The following is a 21760-nucleotide window of genomic DNA, read 5'->3' as shown; positions in this document are numbered from 1 at the left end:
GTCAAAGTCCTCTTCCTCTGAACTGTATGCCAAAGGAGCAGCTGTGCTGAGTTGACCTGCACATACCAATCCCACCGTGGGACAGAAGAAAAGCCAAAGAGATGGGGGAGCTCCAGAGTCTGCCCAGAGGCTTGGCTCAGTGTGCTCTGTCCTCCCAACATCTTTCCTCGGTTTCTACTCAGAGACCACAGTTTGCTGTGGGAAAATGGCCAGCCATCTCCTTTTGGATCTCAAGTCCCCCATCTGTAGAATGGGGAGCTTGTAAGAGATGGCATCAGAGCATCCTTCAGAATCTTACTCCCTAGGCCAGGCACAGTAGCTCACACCTATAATCCCAGCACTTTGGGAGGCCAAGACAGTGGATCACCTGAGGTCAGGAGTTCGAGACCAGCCTGACCAACACGGTGAAACCCTGTCTCTATTAAAAATACAAAAAAATTAGCCAGGCATGGTGGCTTATGCTTGTAGTCCCACCTACTCAGGAGGTTGAAGCAGGAGGATCACTTCAGCCTGGGAGGCAGAGACTGCGGTGAGCCAAGATCATACCGCTGCTCTCCTGCCCGGGCCAACAGAGCGAGACTCTGTCTCAAAAGAGAAAAAGAAAAAAAAATGAATCTTACTTCCTAAATGAGTGGCAAACAAACATATAAAATATGGTGAACATCATTAGCCATTAGAGAAATGCAAATTAAAACCACAACGAGATACCCCTGCACACCAGCACGAGTCAAATCTCATTTTAGAATCTTTTATTACAGTATACAAAAGCAGAGTCCACTAAATTGTGGTGTGTTACATGGCGCGAAAGAAGAGGTTTCCTTTTAGAGCCTGAAAATAGAACACTGAAACAACCTTAACACGAGTTTAAAAAGAACTATGTTGAAATTCCCACAGCACCTCATGCAGTCCCGTGTAATAAATTCTTGTTCCACTGGATCTTGGATTCATATTCTCTGCTTTCATGAAGTCATTAAAAAAGAGTCCTAGAAATCCTGACTCCGTCCACTGTTACAATCTTAGAGCTGCTTAAGTGATGCTAGCTCAGATGCTCGTGCTCACGAGTCTATAAAATGCAGATAGTTGGAAGTGCCTGGTCCAGTCATTTACCACCAGGCTTTAAAACTGTTCTTTTTGTTGATGACACCAACTGCAGCCTGTAGCTTAGAGCTGGACCTTCAAGCGAGCATCAGAGAAAACCAAAAACTATCTGCAGATGACACAGACTTCATAGCTGTGGTTAATTTATTACTACAACCAATGATATCAGAATGGAGGAGAGTAAACTTCTCTATCAGGAGACAGTACAAACTATTTCACAACAGTCTGGATCTGTGTTTTCCCTGAAGGTAAAGGGATTCCGGGCGGTGAGGGCATTGACAAATCACCAGGGACTTCCCATAAACACACAATTTCTAAAATATATAATAATTTATCAGTAACATTTTTGTCTATGTAACTTTAACCTGGGGAAGGCTGAGCATCTCTGCCAATTTGATAATTCTTCTCACGTAAATCTTATCATAGAAACACAAACAAATCTAGCACCTCTCATTTTATATAAGGTGGATGAACAAATCTCTGTCACTTTCCAAGGCTCCTCTAGGAAATTACCATAGGTGTGCAAGATATCCCGAAAGCCCCTTTTTATTTATTTCTTTCTTTCTTATCTAATTTGGCAAGGTAACATCTAAAGAGCTGTCAGATTTGGATGCTTGATAAATATATGCTCGTGGGTGCCTGAGAAACAATCTTTGGCGACTCATTTAATTGATACGAAGGCATTAAAAAATAAACAGACCCAAGAGTATCGAAGACATATGTCCCCATAAAAACCTGCACACAAATGCTTCTGGCGTCATTCATGATAGCTAAGAGTGGAAGCATTCTAACTGTGTATCACCTGATGAATGGAAACAGAAAATAGATCAGGGGTTGTCAAGGGGTGAGGGGTAGCGGGAGAGTAGCAGGAAGTGTCTGCTGATGAGCGTGGGCTTTCCTCTTGTAATGTTCTACCAGCAGACAGGGGTGGTGTCTGCAGAGCCCAGCCATATACTAAAAGCCATTGACCCATCCTCTTTAAAAAGGCAGACAGGATCTCAATTTCTTCAAAAGCCTATGCAGACATGAACTGCAAAATACATAAGTAAAATAAACAGAGAAGTATGCACATAGCTTGCTCCTGAGCGAGTAACTTTTGTTGTGTCCTATTCTAGGGCATTACGAATTGAACATGAAACGCCATAAAGCATTCTGGTATGATACAGAACCTTTGCTATCCAGAATCACCTCTCCTGTTTGAGGCAATGGTGTTCATCAGTAACCAAGGAGGCAAGCTCGTGAAACCAGAGCAGATTTTACTAAAATGTAGTATCTTTCAGTTTCTTTCCAGAACCAGGTATTATAAAACAACATAAATAAAATTCACTTTCAAAATTTTGTCCCTCACAGTACGCTTTCATATTCTAAAACAAACTGACACTTAACTAGGACAGGAATTCTGCGAGGTCAAAACAATTTTCATAATAATGCCAAAATGTTATTTATGTTAACATGCAATGAGTCCATCACTACTATTCTCAAACGAATTCTTTCAAGCGTCTCCATTTCTAACGTAGTACACAGCAACAGTGTTAGCCCACATAAACAAAAGCTCTTTGGGAAATCTCAGTGAGTTTTAAGACTTCAGAGAGGACAGTCACATCTTAAAACATAGCACTGAATGAGAAAGGGAGGAGGAGGAGAAATGGTAGAATGATACCATCTATGTGAATTAAAAGCACCTACATGGAAAACAGTGACAGTGATTTGTTCGAGTATTTTTTAATTGCATTTTAGGTTTTGGGGTACATGTGCAGAACATGCAAGATAGTTGCATAGGTACACACATGGCAGTGTGTTTTGCTGCCTTCCTCCCCTTCACCCACATTTGGCATTTCTCCCCAGGCTATACCCCCCCCAGCCCCCCCTGCTGTCCCTCCCCTATTCCCCCCAATAGACCCCATTGGGTAGTACTCCCTTCCCTGTGTCCATGTGTTCTCATTTTTCCTCAACTGCCTATGAGTGAGAATATGTGGTATTTCATTTTCTGTTCTTATGTCAGTTTGCTGAGAATGATTCAAAGGCACCCAAGATACACTGGAACAACTGCCCGCCATGGGAGAGGGAGGCATAGGAAAAACCTCATTCAAAGGGAATAAAACAAGAGAGGGAACTCACATAGACCGCTGATCGTAAACTTCCATGTACTGCGGAGTGTGCTTAACTCACCCTCTGCACCAGAGGCTTCCTCCTTCCCTCCCACAGAAAAACAACCGCCAGGTCCCCCTGCTGCAGCTGCAGCTCCCCAGGACAGAGCGGAGGCCATTCAGAGACCCTCCCCTGGGCTCCCAGCATCATCTGGGAAGATTTTCTCCAGCAAACCCACACAAGGTGAGGAGCAGGGGGAGTTCATCTAAGGAGCAGCACTGAAGGGTAGGGAAGGCCGGTGGTGAGGCGGGCACACTGATCAGTCAGAGGTCACCAACACTGACTGGGCCAGTTGCAGGCCCCGAGTGGGAGCACCCAGCCGACCGGCAAGCACGACATCAGCACAGACACAGGCAGAAGGAGGCAGAAGTGGACGACGGGACCCACCACACCCTCATCCGGGTAAGGGCACATGTTCAAGGTGTATGCACTGAACAGCCCCATGCCCAGGGTGATGGGGAAGGATGAACAACAAACCCAGTAGCGATGCACAAAGAAGCCACAGTGAAGCGCCAGGAGCCCGAGGCAAAAAGTTCTTTGCAGGCACAGAACAGTCACAGAGTCCAGTCCCACTGACACGCACCAAAGGGCACAGGCTCCATCTCTTTAAGCCAGCAACAGAGATACACTCATCATCAACACCAAGTAACTCCCCTGGTTTCTGCATAACCAGCACTCTGGACAGGAAACTTGCTGCTTGTCAAAGAAGCACGCCTCACTGTCATACAGTGCGGTGGCTGTGACATTGCTCATAGGACATTTTTTGTCGTGAGCAGTCATAGGACAACTTCTTTTTTTCAAGCGTTAGTACAGGCTGTGCATTGTGAAGTCCTCACACCCAGGAGGGTACGGTGAGGCACAAAGGCAGCCCAACCCCCGCATGCACGCAGGAGCCCGGTCTGGTGATACAGCAAATAATCACAGCAAGCACAATGCTCCTGCCCTCCAGAAACTCATCCAAAACACTGGCCTCTTCATCCTATCCAACCCCTTTGCTAAGCAAGCCCCTCCGTCCCCCTCGGTGCTCTCCTCAAGCCCAACCTCACAGCCTGCAGCAATCAGCTCAGGACAGCCTTCTGCCTTGGGACTGTCCTCTTTGGGACCAAGGATATGATCTGTAAGTCCCAGCGCTGAAAAGAGATGCAGGGCCCCTTCTTCAAAAGTCATTAAGCATTAAATGATGAATAATCATTTAATTATTCAATTAATCATTAGGACAGCAGCAGAGCATTGAACCAAGCTCAGGGCCTGAAACCAGTCCTGCCCCCTCTTGAATGTGGAGACATGAGCATATCTCCAGCCTGGGACCCATTAACGTGTTCTGTCGTGACCAGGGGTCATCATCAGTCTCATCACTAACTGCTCTGAAAGCAACCCAGAGTCTCATCCACCCCCACAAACAACTTGCTGAAATTCGTCTGAACAGAAATTGCAAACTGAACTCCAAGGTGAAGGAAAAGCAAAGGTTTTTGATATGAGTTTTTAAAATTTGTGAAGAGTCCTGCCTGACCACAGAGCTATACCCTAAATCCCAAGAGCCCCTGGCCCTGCTGCAATTGTCCTCTCTCACCCAAGGCAGGGACAGTGGGGACAGGACAGAGGGTCAGGGCTTGCTGTGGGCACCCAGAGGGCAGAGGCTGAAAGGGTGTGAGCTGTGCCCAGAGACACCACCTCAGGGAGAGATACCCCACTCACCAGGTGGCCCTGGGAATCCTGGAGGAGGTGGCTGCTGTGGACTCCCTTTCCGCTGTGACTTTCCTTAACCTCTGGTTTTAGGGAAATCACTGAAGTCAGGATATTTGCTCAGAGGACAGGACATTTAATCAAGAACCAAGCACTTCAAAGCACATCCACAATCATTGTTAAGAAGCTGCAGAGACACAGGCAAAAGTATAGCAGGGAAAGAGATGGACTGCAAGGCTCCATCCCAAAGACTCCAGCTGCATGACAATGAATAAATGCACTCAGATAAAATTTCCAGTGAACAAGTGGGCTGGGGGTCGTGAGCTCCTCACAGGTTAACTCGTTGCAGTTCAGTGACAATGACTAGTCTGCCGTCTCCCCATTTACTCAGTATAGATTTAATAACAGAGACTTTAAGTCAACACACTTGTAGAGAAAGATTACACGCCAGATTCCGAGCCTCCACACCATTAGAGGGAACCCCGCCCCCTCGGTCGACCTCCCGCTGAGAAGGCCATCTGGCTCAAAGGTTAGTTTTAAGACCACAGGAGGAAACAAGTTATTCAGACGAACCCCTCAAGTACCTTAGCTATTTGCTTTTCTTATTAACTAAAGGTAAAGGGGATTTAGTCTGCCTTCATCTGAAACTTCTACTAAAACTACGCAAACTTCTTGGCCTTCCAAGAAGGTTCGTGACTATTTTCTGTAACTTTCTCTAATATTTTTCCCTTAATACTTTTGCCACCACCCTGAGTGAATCCCCACAGTGGCTCAAGAGGGCAGGGAGGCCACACATCCTGGAAAAGGGAACCCCCCTACCCAGAGCGTCCCTCAACCTATGAGAGACAGAGTTGGTGGGTCAACATCCCAATTTCCATTGCCATTGGCCATTGGCCATCGCTCACTGCCCCCACCCTGCCTGCCTCACCCTCCCCAGCATCCAAAGCACCACAAGTTAGAAAGCCGTTGAATCTCAGGGTAAGAACAAAGTCTGACGCGCCCACTCATGATGAACCCAGGGCAAAATACTGTCCACCATGGTTCAAAAGAGGCAGCCCTCTTCCCTTCCAGATGAAAAAAAGAGGCGTCACGGAACCATACCCCGAAGAACAAGGGAGGCCTGGGTACAGCCAATGCTCTCCCAAAAATTCAAGGTGAAACCTCACACCAGCCTTCGGGACGCGGTCTGTAGCAAGCCATGGTTTAGTAGTCCAAACAGAGTCAGGAAAAAAGAGGGAAGTTTAAAATGATGCAGCCTCCCAGGCCCAAGTGAGAGGCTGGGTCAGCTGGGCAGGAGAGACGGTGCAAGGATCACAGTGAAGGAGGCTGAACCAATGCTCATCTGGATAATGAAGGTACAATCTCACAGGCCTCCAGGAAGGCCATCGGCAAAAAGTCTGCCAGCGGACAGACACCGGATCAGGCAGGAGTGAGAGCAGGTGATGCTTGAGGAAGCGAAAGCAAACAACCAGAAAATCCAAGACCTGGCTAAAAAGTGAGAACCACAAGAAAGGCCTTGCACAGTTATCAGGTTGCTTTCCGAACGAGAACACCCACGAACCCCTCTCCATGCCACAGTCACTTGAGACATGTTTCAGGACAAACTGGAGACACGTTTCAGGGAAAACACACCGAAGAAGGCGCTTCAACCAACTGTGTCCCTCAAAACAGCCCTGAGAAGCAACAGTCATCAGAGACTTCCCAGAAGATACCCTCGACCCCTAGAGTTCTGGCCCAGCCCTGTAGCAGGTGAGGTCCCCCCCAACCACCCTGCCAACCACAATGAGCAAACCTGTGGGGTCTTTCTCTTCTTCCTAGAAGAGCCTAGTGTAGACAGAAGGCATCAAGACTAGTTCCTAGGGCCATCTGAGGCCTCCAGTGCGGTACCTACCTCCTATTACCTACAGCTGAGGCCCTACCAATACATGCAAGAAACCCACTCTCCTAAAGAGCTGGTTGTCACAGGCTGCCCATAGTTTCCATGATTTCCAAAGGAGGTCAATCCAGGGTCAGCCCAATCATCAGCTCTTCAGCATCCCTCCCTGGCTCTCCTGAGTTAGATTTAGAAGATTGGGGCCCCACCTGTGGAGGCTGGACGTGCTCCAACATTGGCTATGCTGTCTATATATACAGCAAATGAGAGGACTCGACGCTGCTAGGATAATCCACACCACAATCCTCTCTGCAGTGTGCCTGGCTTTAAGAGATGTATTCTTGGAGGCGTGTTTGCAATTGACTCCAAATCTGATACTCCAGCACTGTGGCCACCACACTCATGGGAAACCAGAATTTCTGATAACAGCGATGACCTGCAACACTGATTTTGTCTATACCATGTGGCAGCCAATGTTCGAGCGTCATTATTTCCAGAGTCCTGGGATAACAACCACCTCTGCAGAGAGCCTCTTCAATGCCTTGGAAACAGCCAGCAGCACTTCTACGGTATACACACATCACACAGCTCTGTTCATCTCCACGTTACCTTCTTCTGTGGCACAACCATGGTATCACAAGGTGCTAATTGGAATCTTAAGCACCAAGTTCACAGGACCAGCTGTGTGCCCAAATGACAGCCAGGTCTGCATGACCGGAAAGGAGGCTCCAATGGCCGCACCCAATACCACTGAGACATTTCTCCTAGAATTCAACTCCATGCTGATTCTTGTAATAGAAAGATACTCTGTGTGATACCTGGGGCCGTCAACCAACTCAGGGCAAAAGCTAGAACCTGCTTCCCTACACCAAGGCATAGAGTCACTCCTTTGCGCCAGCTGTGTTTCCAAAGCTTGCTTCTGGTGCTCTGTGCCATTCCTGGGAAACCTCAGCATGGAGCAATTACGCTGCTGCTAAACTTGTGAATGAAGGGCTGCCCCAAAGCAAGCTCTGGAATCACCCAGAAACAAAGATTCTCAAAGATCTGAAGAAAGATTCCTCACTCCTACTCAGCAACACTTCCACGGGTTGTATGGAATTCCTGGGGAGGTTTTTAGAGCAGTTATACAAGAAGCCCAACAAGAGAAGGACCGAACCATCCATGGAGGATGCGACAACAGAGCAGCAGCCAAAACGGTGTTGGAGACCTTCCTCACATCCAGGGTGCCAAAAGGAGGTGCCCACCCTGCTCCCCAGGATCTTAGGCCACCTCCTAAATAATGGAGACTTCAAATGCATCCAACTTTTCTTCCACCTCTGTCTCCTGCTGGTCCTTCCTCATTAGAACCTTCTCCAATCTTTCCCCTGAATGAGGAACTACTCAGAGAGAGAAACTACTGAGGCTCGTGGTTAAACAGAAATGTATTCACCACAAATGAAGACTACCTCAAGATCTTGCTCCCCACAAAACCGTTTCATTTAATTGTAGCTCGTATTTTAACTAATGGTAAAGGACTGAAAGATTTATGTTGCACTTTATGCTCTCAAAAACTTTTAGGGGGTGTGTGTGTGTGTGTGTGTAGACAGGGTCTCACTCTGTCACCCAGGCTGGAGTGCAATGGCACAATTATACCTCTCTGCAACCTTAAACTCCTGGCATCAAGTGATCCTCCTACCTCAGCTTCCTGTGTAGCTGGAACTACAAGCATGTGCCACCACACCCTGCTGAATTTTCTTTTCTCTCTCTCTCTCTCTTTTTTTTCTTTGTAGAGACAGGGTCTCACCATGTTGCCCAGGCTGGGATCCTTCAGGCTTGCATAAGGAGAAACACAGTAAGAACCAAGTTCCAGTTGATCGGGCTGCCTCAACCAATGAGAGGATAGAGTTTATATATCCAATGGGGCTGGAGTTTGGAAGAGCTGTAGTTGTCAACTTTCCCAGGATTGCTCTGGGTCCTTTAAGCAGTACACAGAAATAGGAGGAGATCGACAATGTCCAGAAGAGAAACCTTGCCAAACTTCAACACAGCAAATAATAACCACTTATCGAGGGCTCACTCCAACTCAGAACATTACAAAGTAGCAGTTCTCAGTTGGGGCAATTTTTCCCCCCCAGCACCTCCCCAGAGACATTGGACAATGTCTGAAGACATTTTTTATCGGCAAAACTAAGGTGGGGATGGAGTGGAGGGTGCTACTGGTGTCTTGTGGGTAGAGCCAGAGATGCTGCTACTCATCCTGCAATGCACAAGTCAGTCTGCAACAACAAGGAATGATTCGGCCCCAAATGGCAATATTCCTCAGGGTGAGAAGCTCTGGTCTAAAATAAAGGCACTTGAAACACCCCTCGCCCCAGGCATCCAATCTTTACGTCATGACCCCTCTGAGCATCTTAGTTAAACTATTGCCTTTGCTCCTAGGGGAAAAAAAATTTATATATGCATACACAAAAACAAAGCTTTGCAATTTAGGGGGGCAAGGTGATAGAGCGGGAGCCTCGCCGTCGTGGACTAGAACCTCATTTTAAAATCCACCTTAATCAAAAACCACCTAAAGCCAAAGGGCATCAGCCTAATGGCTAAGGTCACCATGGTCATAAACCACAAATAACATCTCCGACCAGAAACATTCCAAACTCCTCCGCAACCACAGACACGCTAGACCCAAGATAACCCCACTCCAGCTGGGAAGATCGCCCCAAGATAACCTCCCCTCTGCCCAGAAACACTCCAACCCTGCCATAAACTTCTCCCCAACCCAGAAACATTCCAAGCTTGTGAAAAGCCCCTCATCCCCAAACCAGTATGTACTCTTAGTCTGTAAGAGAAAGCACTCCTGTCCAAAATCAGCCAGAGCCCCCTCTTAGGTTTTATCTAAAGTAAATCTGTCTTTAACTGTTAAAGCTGCATTTCATGTTTCTTTCCTCTTGAACTATTACACAAGGGTTCATCAATCCCTGATGCCCACTCAGGAACACCCCTCAATCCCAGACGCCCAAAGATATTGAGGTCAGGTACTCCTTTTTGTAAGAATTCCCATTTTGAAAAATCTTTTTAAATAAAAAGAATGCTGCTGCAGAAAAACTTTTTGCATATATGACCTCATCGAAACCTCAGAGTCATCCATCCAGGTCTGGACTACTCAGATTGCCATGGGACAAAGAAGATTGAGGCACCAAGGGGTTTAGCTAACTTTTCCAAGGTGGCACAGCCAATGAGTGGCAAAGGACAGGAATGCCACCCCACCCCCGCCACAGCTGCCACCAGCACTACAGGTTCTGACACCCCATGGTGTGAAATCTCACAGTGGGATCCCAGCTTACCCAGGATGGTCCATCTCCACCCTAGCTTTCCCTCTGGCTCACACAGATGACGTGCAAAGGCTGAGCTCGAGAGAAACCATCAGAAGCATCTAGCCAGCCATATCACACTGCCCTCAACACTGACAGTCACTCTCCTGGCCAGATGCACAGGCACGGATGTGGATGACATCAGTCGTGGAAAAGAGTCAGTGCACTCCTCAAGCCCCACATGTTTGTGGGAAGCCAATCATGCCCAAACTCTCTCCCAGGTACAGAAAGGCCCAGGTGCAGCTCTGACAGGCTCGCCGCTCTTGGGGAGGAAACCTGCAGGCGTCGGTCAGCTCCTCTTGGCGTCGGTCAGCTCCTCTTAATCAGACACTCTCCATTTCTGACCTTTACTACCAGTCTGCCGGGCCCCTTCCTGTGGTCCTCGGGAGGCCAGCAGTCTGCCAATATCTGGAACTTAATGAAATGAGAGTAAAAGTGAATCCCTGAGGTTGCATCATTTTTCCTCCATTGAACCTCTTTCCGGTTCCCTGTCTCTCTCTGCCTTTGTTTCGTAGCCAGAGGCTGCATTTGGACCAGGTGAGCTAGTGGTCATGCAGGAGTCGAGCTTGCTGTCCTCCTCTGGCTGGACACTATGGCCTAGGACTGACTCCCAGCTCAGAAACTTGACCCCAGGAAGCTCATCCTCTGTCTTCACATCCTAGTAGTCACCCTTTTGGTCTGATTGCTATTGAAAACCACCCAACACAACACCTGCAACTCTGTCGGAAGCCGGTGGCAATCAAGAAACTGCATTCCACTAGACTGCATTCAGTGGTGCATGTGTCTTCAAGTTTGCAAATACACATATTCGAGTCTAAAATCTGTGTTTCAGAAAACAACAGCCAACCAGATTTAGTAGGTGCCATTTGCCATAGGTACACCAATTTTTTTTACTGAGTAAAACATTATTATTATTTGAGACTGTCTCTATCACCCAGGCTGGAATGCAGTGGCATCATCTCCACTCACTGCAATCTCTGCCTCCTGTGTTCAAGCCATTCTCATGCCTCAGCCTCCCGAGTAGCTGGGATTACAGGCATGCACCACCATGCCCAGGATAATTTTTATATTTTTAGTAGAGATAGAATTTCACTATGTTGGCCAGGCTGGTTTCAAACTCCTGACCTCAAGTGATCCACCTGCCTTAGCCTCCCAAAGTGCTGGGATTACAGGCATGAGCCACCACACCTGGCCAAAACATTATTTTAAAGCTAAGCTCCCCAACCCCCTTGCTGTTCCTTTGAGTCCCTTCTCTCCCCGGGACAAACCCCATTCAACTCCAACGTGCACCCATCTCTGGATATTTTTCACACAGGGCAGTCATGTAGCCAGTACTAATGTGTCCTAATGTCTAGTGCATTTGTCAACTAACAGAAAAGGGATTTGGGGAGAGTTTTTTTTGTTTTTGTTTTTGTCTTTTTGAGACTGGTTGGAGTACAGTGGCGCGATCTTGGCTCACTGCAACCTCCACTTCCCAGGCTCAAGTGATTCTCCTGCCTCAGTTTCCCAAGTAGTTGGGACTATAGGCATGCACCACCACGTCCAGCTAATTCTTTTTGTATTTTTAGTAGAGATGGGGTTTCACCATGTTGGCCAGGCTGATCTCAAGTGATCCTCCCACGTCAGCCTCCCAAGTGCTGGGATTAGAGCTTGGCTAGAAAAGAGATCTTCCTGTCCCTAGCTGAGCCCTATTCAGGATCAATCTCTTAGAAGGGCCCTCTCTCCTTTCCTGGGCTGAATCTCAATCCCATGATTGTACAAGGGTGGCTTTTGGGAAGAGGATGGGAAAAGTCTATCCCAGAACCAGGCCCTACAGCAGAAGTAAAAAAAAAAAAAAAAAAAAAAAAAATTGATTCCCTTGACTCTGGCCCCCTAAGGGCAACGTGAGCCCCAATAACCATGAGTCCAACTCCCTGTTGCCTGGAGAGCAGCACCACAGCCCAGGATGCCTTGGGGGATGCATTGGATAAGGGATAAATAAGCAGGCCCACAGAGGTGAGATGAATGTGTCGAGATCATACAGCAGTCAGGGCACAGCAGGGAGGAGACCTGTGCTCATGGACTGGGCCACTTTGCATTTCTGAATGGGCAGCAGCATCAGAACCTTCCTACTCCTCATCCCACGGACAGCAGGCTGTATGCATGGGGGTCTCTTTGGCCCTGCACCTGGCACAGAGGGAAGCCAGCCAGCTGCAGACAGCCACACCCAGGGCCTCTGAGCTGCCGCATTGCACCTGGGGCATCCTGCACCGAGGTGGACAGTTCCCAGTCAAGAGGGCGAAGACTAGGAAACCCGACCTGGGAACTCTATGTGGCGCCAGAGTGCCCCCTGCTGGCTCACCGCCAAGCAACCCAAACCTCACGTCTGCATCTAAGACTTCTTGTGGCTCCCGCCCTGGGGAGCTGAGGGTTGGGTTCAGGGCACACCTTCTCCTAGGAAGTTTCTCCTGGACCTGCTCTATCCAACCTCTGTCTCAGCTGCCGGCTGCAGGGCCCCCTGCTGTTGTGTATTCCTGCCCCACCCAGAGTTTTCCCTATTCATGTGGGCTACCCCCAGAACACTGGGAACGAGGCCCTTGTTTAAGGAATCGTCTTCAGCATCAGGGCAGAGGAGGAGCCCGCCCATGGCACGGTGGGTGCTGGGGTCTCAGGGAGGCCTCTCCACCATAGGCAGCGGCATTATTTTTCTAATCGTTCTGCGATTCCCATCTCTCTAGAGAAAAGGGCTTGAGATCTGACTGTTGGTGAACGAGATAGCCACAAGGGGGCAGCAGAGACAAAAAGCATCGCCTGAAAACTATTTGCTGAAGTTCTCCATCCACGAGGTGTAGCAGTTCCCAGTCCAGGCGGCACACAGGATTCACCTGGGGAGCTTTAAACGCTACCAACACCAAGTTCTCACCCCTACAAATTCTGGTTCAATGGCCTCGGGGTGCCATCATAACATCTTTTTTTTTTTTTTTTTTGAGACAGAGTCTCACTCTGTTGCCAGGCGCCAGGCTGGAGTGCAGTGGCACGATCTCAGCTCACTGCAACCTCCGCCTCCCGGGTTCAAGCAATTCTCCTTCCTCAGTCTCCCGAGTAGCTGGGACTACAGGCGCACGCCACCACGCCCAGCTAATTTTTGTATTCTTAGTAGAGACGGAGTTTCACCATGTTGGCCAGGATGGTCTCAATCTCTTGACCTCATGATCTGCCCGCCTCGGCCTCCCAAAGTGATGAGATTACAGGCTTGAGCCACTGCGCCCGACCCCTAACATCTTTTAAAAATCTCCCCAGGGAAACTCTAATTTAAAATGGAGAAGGGAGTGGAGGAGGGAAGAGTGACCTTTAGGGCCACTCTTCTACCAGGCTAGGGCTGAGGACCACTGGTCTAGACCCCTGTTACTGCAAAGCATGGCTCGTGGACCACCGGCATCAAGGCCGTCTGAGAGCCTGTTAGAAATGAGGACCTCCTGCAAACCTACTGAATCAGAATCTGAAATTTAACAGATTTTCCAGGGAATTCATATGCACATTAAAAGTCGAAGAACTTACGGTCTTAGTTACCAAAAAGGCCTTTGGGAAGTCCTGGCCCAATGCCACATCTACACTCTGGATGCAGAGGTTAAAGCCCCAAGGGAGGAGACCCTCATCCAAGGTCACTGGCTGTGTATTCAGTGGAATGGCACAGACCTGAAGACCCTGACTCCAGGACCACTGCTCCCTCTCCCACAGCACCCTGCTCCTCCAACCCAGAGGTGGACCTGGGCACAAGAGGGTGAGAAATGGTGGCAGGAGTTTGGTGGGCTCTTTGAATTTCCCTGTTAGCACATGTGCTGTGGGGATGCCAGGGTTGACTTACATAGTAGCATTCCTGGCTCAAGGAGCTTCTACCCTCATAGCTGACTCCAGACAGACACAGGTGGTATCAGCCAAACACAACCTCTTACTTTGAGTCATGTACTAGATCCATCTCCAAGTCTAGGAAAACAGAGAAGGGAGAAAAAGACCAGTTTGGATTTGAAACCTGGAAAGACTTCCTGCAGTCTGGGGGCTGCAGGAGGAGGGCGGCTTAGGTTTCAGGGGCTGGTGGAGGGAGGGGCTGCATTTCAGACCAAAAGACCAAGATGAATGTAGGGTGTTGATAGGCAAGAAAGAATCCACAGGACCAGGGCATCGGTACAGGCTGGGCAGTTGTGGGAGATAAAGCTGAGATGGGACAGGGCCTCAGGGCACAGACCAGACCCTAAAAGCAGTCAGAACACGGGCCAGGTAGAGCCAATTCAGACCCTGGGCTGGAGGCCACAGAGAGTCATGGATTGAGCCAGGGGAGGAGTCTGGGCCTTGGAAAGACCTTCCGGCATCAATCCTGTCGTGTTTTGGAGGTGACGCAATGAAGAGAGAGGCTACAGGAACCCTCATCCTGAGGGCTGACTGAGGACGTGGCTCGAGGATCATCCATCTCAAAGGCACCAGCCTTGGCCAGAGCATTAGCCCTTGGAAGGTGCCTGCAAACAACCATCTCTGAGGGAGACCAGCCTTTACCCCAAAGGGCTATTTCATTCTCAAGGTCTAGGCTGGGCGTGGTGGCTCACACCTGTAATCCCAACACTTTGAGAGGCAGAAGTGGGTGGATCACTTGAGACCAGGAGTTTGAGACCAGCCTGGGCAACCTAGTGAAACCCTGTCTCTACAAAAAATACAAATATACTAATATATATGCACATATATATATCTCCATGTGTGGTGGCATATGCCTGTAGTCACAGATACTTGGGAGACTGAGGTGGGAGGACTGCTTGAGCCTGGGAGACACCAGTAAGTCAGGATCGCACCACTGCACTCTGGCCTGGGTGACAGAACAAGACCCCATCTCCAAAAAAGGAAAATAATAAATAAATAAAACTTAAGGTCCAGATCAGAACAGGAAAAGCGGGTCATACTCTTGTGACCTTGAGCTCATTACACTGTGGGGTGGGGATAGCCATAGAAATTCCCTCCACAGATTACAGTGAGACTCACCTGTGGTAATTCATGTTACCTACCTAGCATCCAGCTCAATGTCATGGTGACTCCATTCTACCTGCTTTTCCCAGGACGTCCATGATGCAGGCAGTAGAAAAGTTCCTCTTCAAAGTTTCCTTTCTTATGTAAGAAAAATCGTAAGTATTAGAAATAACAGAAAGCCTTCTTGCTTTCTGCTAGTAGCTCTTTGTTAAGCCCTGTCTATGTGGCTGTTAGACTTGCTTACAGGCACGTAGTACATTCTGTGCCCTTGTACCTTAACCAAGGTGTCTGTGCTGGACGTGCTCACAGGCTTGTCCCCACTCAAAGCCTATGCACCTTCCTTATTTGGACTTCTTTTTGTTCTCCATCACTTTTATCTGTTCGGAAAAGTTTTAAGTTGTTGGCCAGTTGGGTTTTAGTTTAGATTACGAGGTCTGTCTCTAACCAACAGAGATCAGACACAGCAGTAAGGACAACCCCAAATGCGTAAGGGATAGATATGTCAGCTTTTCCTTTGTTCGTTGTACTCTCATGGCAAGATTGCTAATGAGGATACCCTTTCTGCAGGAAGTAAAAAGAATTGCTTTGCTGAGAGATCCTTTGTCCCAGTACTGACTTTTCTTTGTGGCACTGAAATTTACATGTAACACATGACTTGCACCATCGTAGTATTCTTAGTATTCTCTGGAGCCCCTTGAGTTGCTCCTTCAATCTCTTCTTGCCCCCTAATTAACAGCAGCGCTTGTTGAGTGCTTTGCCCATATTAAAACACTTTGCATATATGAATTCATTTGGTCCTACAGTCATGCACTGAGATGGGTTTGATTCATTCCCCAATTTAAAGATGAGAAAACTCAAGGGCAGAGCTGGCACATCAGCATTAACAGGGACTTGAATCTGATCATTGGCTCAAGAACCCCTCTCCTAACTACTCTTTCTTGTGACCTCCAATGTGAGACTGCCTAAGACTCTACCCTGGCAGCTCCACGACCCTCAGGCCACGCTCTCCTTCCATAACTCCTTATCTGACAGTTTTGGGAGCAAATCTCAAGTCTTTGTTCTGAGCCTTGGTCTTCTTTGACCATCACAGCCACGTGTCCAGAGAACCAGTGGGCTGGATCCACATGGACGTCTGTCTTCCCTGAAACCCAACCAGCCCCAACTCTAGTCTGAGCCTTGGGAAGCTTGCCCCTGGTCCTCCACTACAGCACTAAGTTCATTCTCTCCAAACATCTAGTTCATCAAAGCCCTGCTGGTTTCCAATCAGGACGGTGGGATCCTGGAGGGCAGGAATCTGTCCTCAGGTGCTTCTCACAGCCCCAGTCACAATAAGCACAGGACTTACCTCTCTCTCGCATCCCTGCCCAATTCACCTAATTCAGCCCACAGTGCTACCCTCCATCCCTTGACCCATCCCACTCCAACAGCTGCCTCATCACCCAGTGGTCGTGTCTGCTCAACTGCCAGGTCCAACTGCCTTAGATTGTTCACTCCCCAACATTCCACCCCACCAACTGTCCTCCTCGCCTTCACACAGGCTCCTCAGATGAAATCCACCCCACACTTGATTTTATTTTTTGAGATAGGGTCTCCCTCTGTCACCCAGCCTGGAGTGCAATGGCACGATCATGGCTCACTGCAGCCTCAACCTCCCTGGCTTGAACAATTCTCCCACGTCAGGCCCCTGAGTAGCTGGTACTAGAAGCATGCACCACCACACCTAGCTAATTTTTCAATTTTTTTGTAGAGATGGGAGTCTTCTTATGTTGCCCAGGCTGGTCTCAAACTCCTGGGCTCAAGTGGTCTTCCTGGTTCCGCTTCCAAAGTGCTTGGATTCAAGGCATGAGCCACCACGCCCAGCCTACCCCTTGAATTTTAACCATACTCTGCCCCTATTCAAGTTAGTTTCCAGCATGTGACTTTCCCAGTGAACTGGAAACTCCCTGGGGGAAGGAACTGTGTCTATTTTTGTCCCCACAACACTGCCCCAGTAACTGGTATATGTTTGAGGACCATTTTAACATATGTGTGAATTGCCCAAGTCTTTTCTCATTTTTCTGTTGAGTATTTCATCCACTGTTCATGAATTTTTAAGAGTTCTCTATATGTTAAGGATATTAGCCTTTTGTCTGTAGTATGTGTTACAAATATTTTCTCTCAATTTTTCAGTTATTTTGGTGTTTTGTGGTTTGGGGTTTTGTTTTGTTTTTTGCCATGTTCAATTTTCCAGTCTTTTATTTCATTGCTTCTGGATTCTGAGTGATGCTTTCAAATCATTTCCTTACACTGAAGTTAAGAGGAACTCACCCATGGACCTTTCCCCCCTAGTACTTACATGTTTTCATTTTTTATATTTAAATTCATGATCCATTTGAGTTTATCATTAAATATGCTGTGAACAATGGATCTAATTTTTTCTTTTTCAAAAACAGAGTACCCCATTATCCCAGTACCTATCCTGGAGGGCAGGAATCTGTGCTCAGATGCCTCTCCCAGCCCCATCACAGTAAGAGCAGGACTTACCTGTTCTCTTGCCAGCATCCCCTCCCAATTCACCTATTTCAGCTCACAGTGCTACCCTCCATCACTTGACCCATCCCTCTTCAACAGCCGCCTCATCTGCCAGTGGTCTTGCCTGCTCAGAGCCACTTCCAACTGCCCTAGATTGTTCACTCCCCAACATTCCACCCCACCAACTGCTCCTCCAGTAACTGGCATATGTTTAAAAAGCCTGGGCAAAGCACAGTGGCTCATGCCTGTAATCCCAGCACTTTGGGAGCCGAGGTGAGCAGATCACTTGAGGCCAGGAGTTTGAGATCAGCCTGGCCAACATGATGAAACCCCATCTCTACCCAAAAAAAAAAAAATACATACATATACGTATATATGTATATATACATCTATGTACCTACACAAAAATTACATATATATATATGTATGTATGTATGTATGTATATGTACCTACACAAAAATTAGCCAAGTGTGGTGGTGCACACTGGTAATCCCAGGTACTTCGGAGGCTGAGGCATGAGAATCGCTTAAGCCCAGGAGATAGACGTTGCAGTGAGCCAAGATTGCACCACTGCCCTCCAGGCTGGGCAACAAAGTGAGACTCCATCTCAAAAACTAAATAAATAAATAAATAGTCCATCATTGCCTCTGAGATGTGACATACCACCTTTATCATACACTAAATTTCCATTTGTACTTAGGTCTATTCTGCACTTTCTATTTTATTCCACTGGTCTGTCTGCCTGTTCATGTGGCCAATGCCACACTGTTCTAATTACAGAGACTTTATAGTTTGCTTTAATAGCCTGTGGGGCTAGACCCCCATTTTGTGTCAGTTTTTCCCTGGCCATTCCAGCATGTGCATTTCCCATACAAACTTTAGTATCAACTTATCAACTCCAGAAACAAAGCGTGTTGGTATTTTTATAGGAATGGCATTCAATTTGTTAGTCAACTTCAGGAGAATGGGCTTCTTGATGTTGAGTTGTGATCACAAAAAACAAGGGATGTTTTCCCACTCTGCCTGCTTTTCCATTTTCCAGAAGTATTGTAAAATTTTCCTTTTTTAGATTTAGCACATTTCTTTTCTTTTTTTTTTTTTTTGAGACAAAGTTTCACTCTTGTTGCCCAGGCTGGAGTGTGCAATGGCGCGATCTCGGCTCACCGCAACCTCCGCTTCCTGGGTTCAAGCAATTCTCCTGCCTCAGCATCCGGAGTAGCTGGGACTACAGGCTCTCACCACCATACCCAGCTAATTTTTGTATTTTTAGTAGAGACGGTGTTTCACCATGTTAACCAGGATGGTCTCGATCTCTTGACCTCGTGATCCACCGGCCTCGGCCTCCCAAAGTGCTGGGATTATAGGCGTGAGTCACCGTGCCCGGCTGCACATTTCTTATTAAGTTTTTAATCTTCCTTGTTGCTATTAAACATGGGATTTTCTTAAGTCCTCTAACCTAAGTATTGTTTGTGTATCTAAAGGCCATTGATTTCTGTGAGCAACCCGATTTTTCAGAAAAAGGCTAAAACTACAAAGGAGATGGTGCCAAGGCTTGAGCGCTGAGCCCAGCTGCAGATCTAAGTCGCTGATGTCTATGAAGAGACGCAAGCATTTTGAACTGGGAGGAGATAAGAGAAAGGGCCAAGTGATTCAGTTCGAAATTTCACCTTTTGTCTTATGATGAAGACAATAAAAATCTTGAGGTTATGTTCACTTCAAGAAAAAGAAGTGTATGATAAGTTTTACACTGTAAATAAATCCTTTTGTTGTGGGTGAGTAGCAGGCATTCCTCAGCTATCCCGGTGGGAACTAGGGGAATATAACAGACTGGCCTAAAATTTGGCAGCTCTGGAAGCCACTCCTACTTCCTAGCAGGGGTTCTTGAGAATAACTGGACTCACTCCACACCACGTGGTGAGGAGAGAGGGCTCAGTCAGGCCAGGAGGGATCCTCCAGCTCTAAGTGGCTGCAAGTCAGTGATCAGTGACAATCAGTGATGCACTGCCTTCCTGTGCTAGGCACATTCTGTGCACTCTACAATATAATTTCCCTCCAGCAGCCTAGTGAAGTAGATTCAGGTATGATCACTGTTTTATGGGAACAGAGAGGTTAAGACACTTGTCAAAGGTCACATAGCCAAGCATGACAGACCTGGGGAGGAACAGATTACTCCAACAACTGTGCACAGGACTGACCCCATCATTTCATGGAGGACAAACAAACCCAAAGACGGAAGAGACATTCTCAAGGTCACACATCCAGCCCAGGTCTCCCATGCAGGGCCCTTTGCATCCATTGCCATATATTGGGGTGTAAGATGCAATGCAAGGCTTCCCCTGGAGGAAGGGCCAGAAATTGCAGACAACCCTACCAGAGACCCGGGCGGCTTCACTCTGCATGATGGTGGATTTAGTGACCTACCCCAGGAGGTTCTCCTATATTTTATTATTTTATTTATTTTACTTTATATATTTTATTTTATATCACCCAGGCTAGAGTACAGTGGCACCATCTCAGTTCACCACATCCTCCACCTCCTGGGTTTCAGTGATTTTCCCACCATTCTCCAGAGTAGTTGGAACACAGGTGCACGCCACCACACCTGGCTAATTAAAAAATTTTTTGTAGAGACAGGGGGTCTCAAAGGGCTGAGATTACAGGCAAAAGCCATGGTACTCAGCCTGCTCTTCCCTCCCTTCTTCCCTCCCTTCCTTCCTTCCTTCCTTCCTTCCTTGTTTCTTCTTTTTTTTAGAGACTTCCTGGAACTTGAATCTGTAGGTCTTCAGTGAGTCAATGATTTCAGCCATGCAGTGAGAGGAAAAATTCCCTTGTGTATACTGGACCCCTGATATGACCTCACCAACAGGGTCCCGAAGATTCCACAGTGGGGCACTAGCAAGAGAGGAGCCCAATTCGGTGGCTCACACCTGTAGTCCCAGCACTTTGGAGGCCAAGGCAGGAGGATTGCTTGGGTCTAGGAGTTTGAGACCAGCCTGGGCAACAAAGCGAAACCCCCATCTCTACAAAAAAAAAAGTTAGTTGGGTGTGGTGTCATGCACTTGTAGTCCCATCTACTAGGGAGGCTGAGGCAGGAGGATCACTTATGCCCAGAAGTTTGAAGCAGCAGCGAGCTAAGATCATGCCACTGCACTCCTGCTTGGGTGACAGAGTGAGACCCTGTCTCACAAAATTTAAAAAGGCTGGGCATGGTGGCTCACGCCTGTAATCCCAGCACTTTGGGAGGCTGAGGCAGGCAGATTACCTGAGGTCAGGAGTTCGAGACCAGCCTGGACAACATGGTGAAAGGCCATCTCTACTAAAAATACAAAAATTAGCAGGGGCTGGTAGTGGCACGTAACTGTAATCTCAGCTACTTGGGAGGCTGAGGCACAAGTACCACTGGAACCCGGGAGGCAGGATGCAATAAACAAATGAACTGGCAAGTCCAAGACAACCATAATTTCTTCCCTCCATTTTCCGATTGAATTCACATTCTGGAATCTTCTGGAATCTTCCCTCCCTTCTTCCACCTCACCCTCAACCCGACCCCAGGGTCTGGGCCTGGCGATGTCACACCCCAGACCCCTTCTCCGCCCTCCTGCTTTCCTTCTCCCACGCGCGCCTGCTCGCCTGCTCCCCAGGGCCCTAGGCACCCCTGGCTCCGGGGTCGCCCCTGTCGCCCACCCGCGGCCGGCGTCGCACGCTCCAGCCTCAGTCCACTCTGCGACCCTGCAACTGTTAGTCACGCGACCCACTCAAGCGGCCGTCGCCCTGGAAACTAAGGACCCCAACTGGGGGCGCCCCTTGCAGCCTCTTCTCCCCTGCGAGCCGGTCCTCGCCACCCCCACCGCTTGCACCAGACCCAGCCGCAGGTCCTCTGCTTCCCCGGCGCCCCGCCCTGTCATGCCTCGGAGCTTGTCCCCACCTGGCCGTGCCCAGAGTCTGCGCGCCGGGCGTCCCACACGCACCCCAGGGCCCCACCGCCTCTGGGTGAGCCTCGGCGGCTCGGGTTCCGGATCCTCACGAGGATGCGCTCCCGGCAGGCAGCTTTCTTCCCGGCGCGGGGCTGGTTCCCTGAGCCCAGGCCGCTCTGTTCCCGCGAGAGAGCCT

The 21760-nt window shown here is 48.3% G+C and overlaps 1 long non-coding RNA gene across 1 annotated transcript; it reads right to left on the bottom strand.

The window, feature by feature from the left end:
- Positions 1-734: 734 nt before the first annotated feature.
- Positions 735-21726, bottom strand: LOC103789491 (uncharacterized). The gene is made up of 4 exons (XR_008478236.2): positions 21576-21726; positions 15177-15276; positions 13994-14112; positions 735-10563 (listed from the first exon to the last, which is right to left on the bottom strand). It is a non-coding gene; the product is annotated as an uncharacterized LOC103789491 (long non-coding RNA).
- Positions 21727-21760: the final 34 nt, after the last annotated feature.

Source organism: Callithrix jacchus, chromosome 20 (genome assembly GCF_049354715.1).
Source record: "Callithrix jacchus isolate 240 chromosome 20, calJac240_pri, whole genome shotgun sequence".
Taxonomy (NCBI): Eukaryota; Metazoa; Chordata; class Mammalia; order Primates; family Cebidae; genus Callithrix; species Callithrix jacchus.
This window is presented reverse-complemented; position numbering and strand designations above follow the sequence as displayed.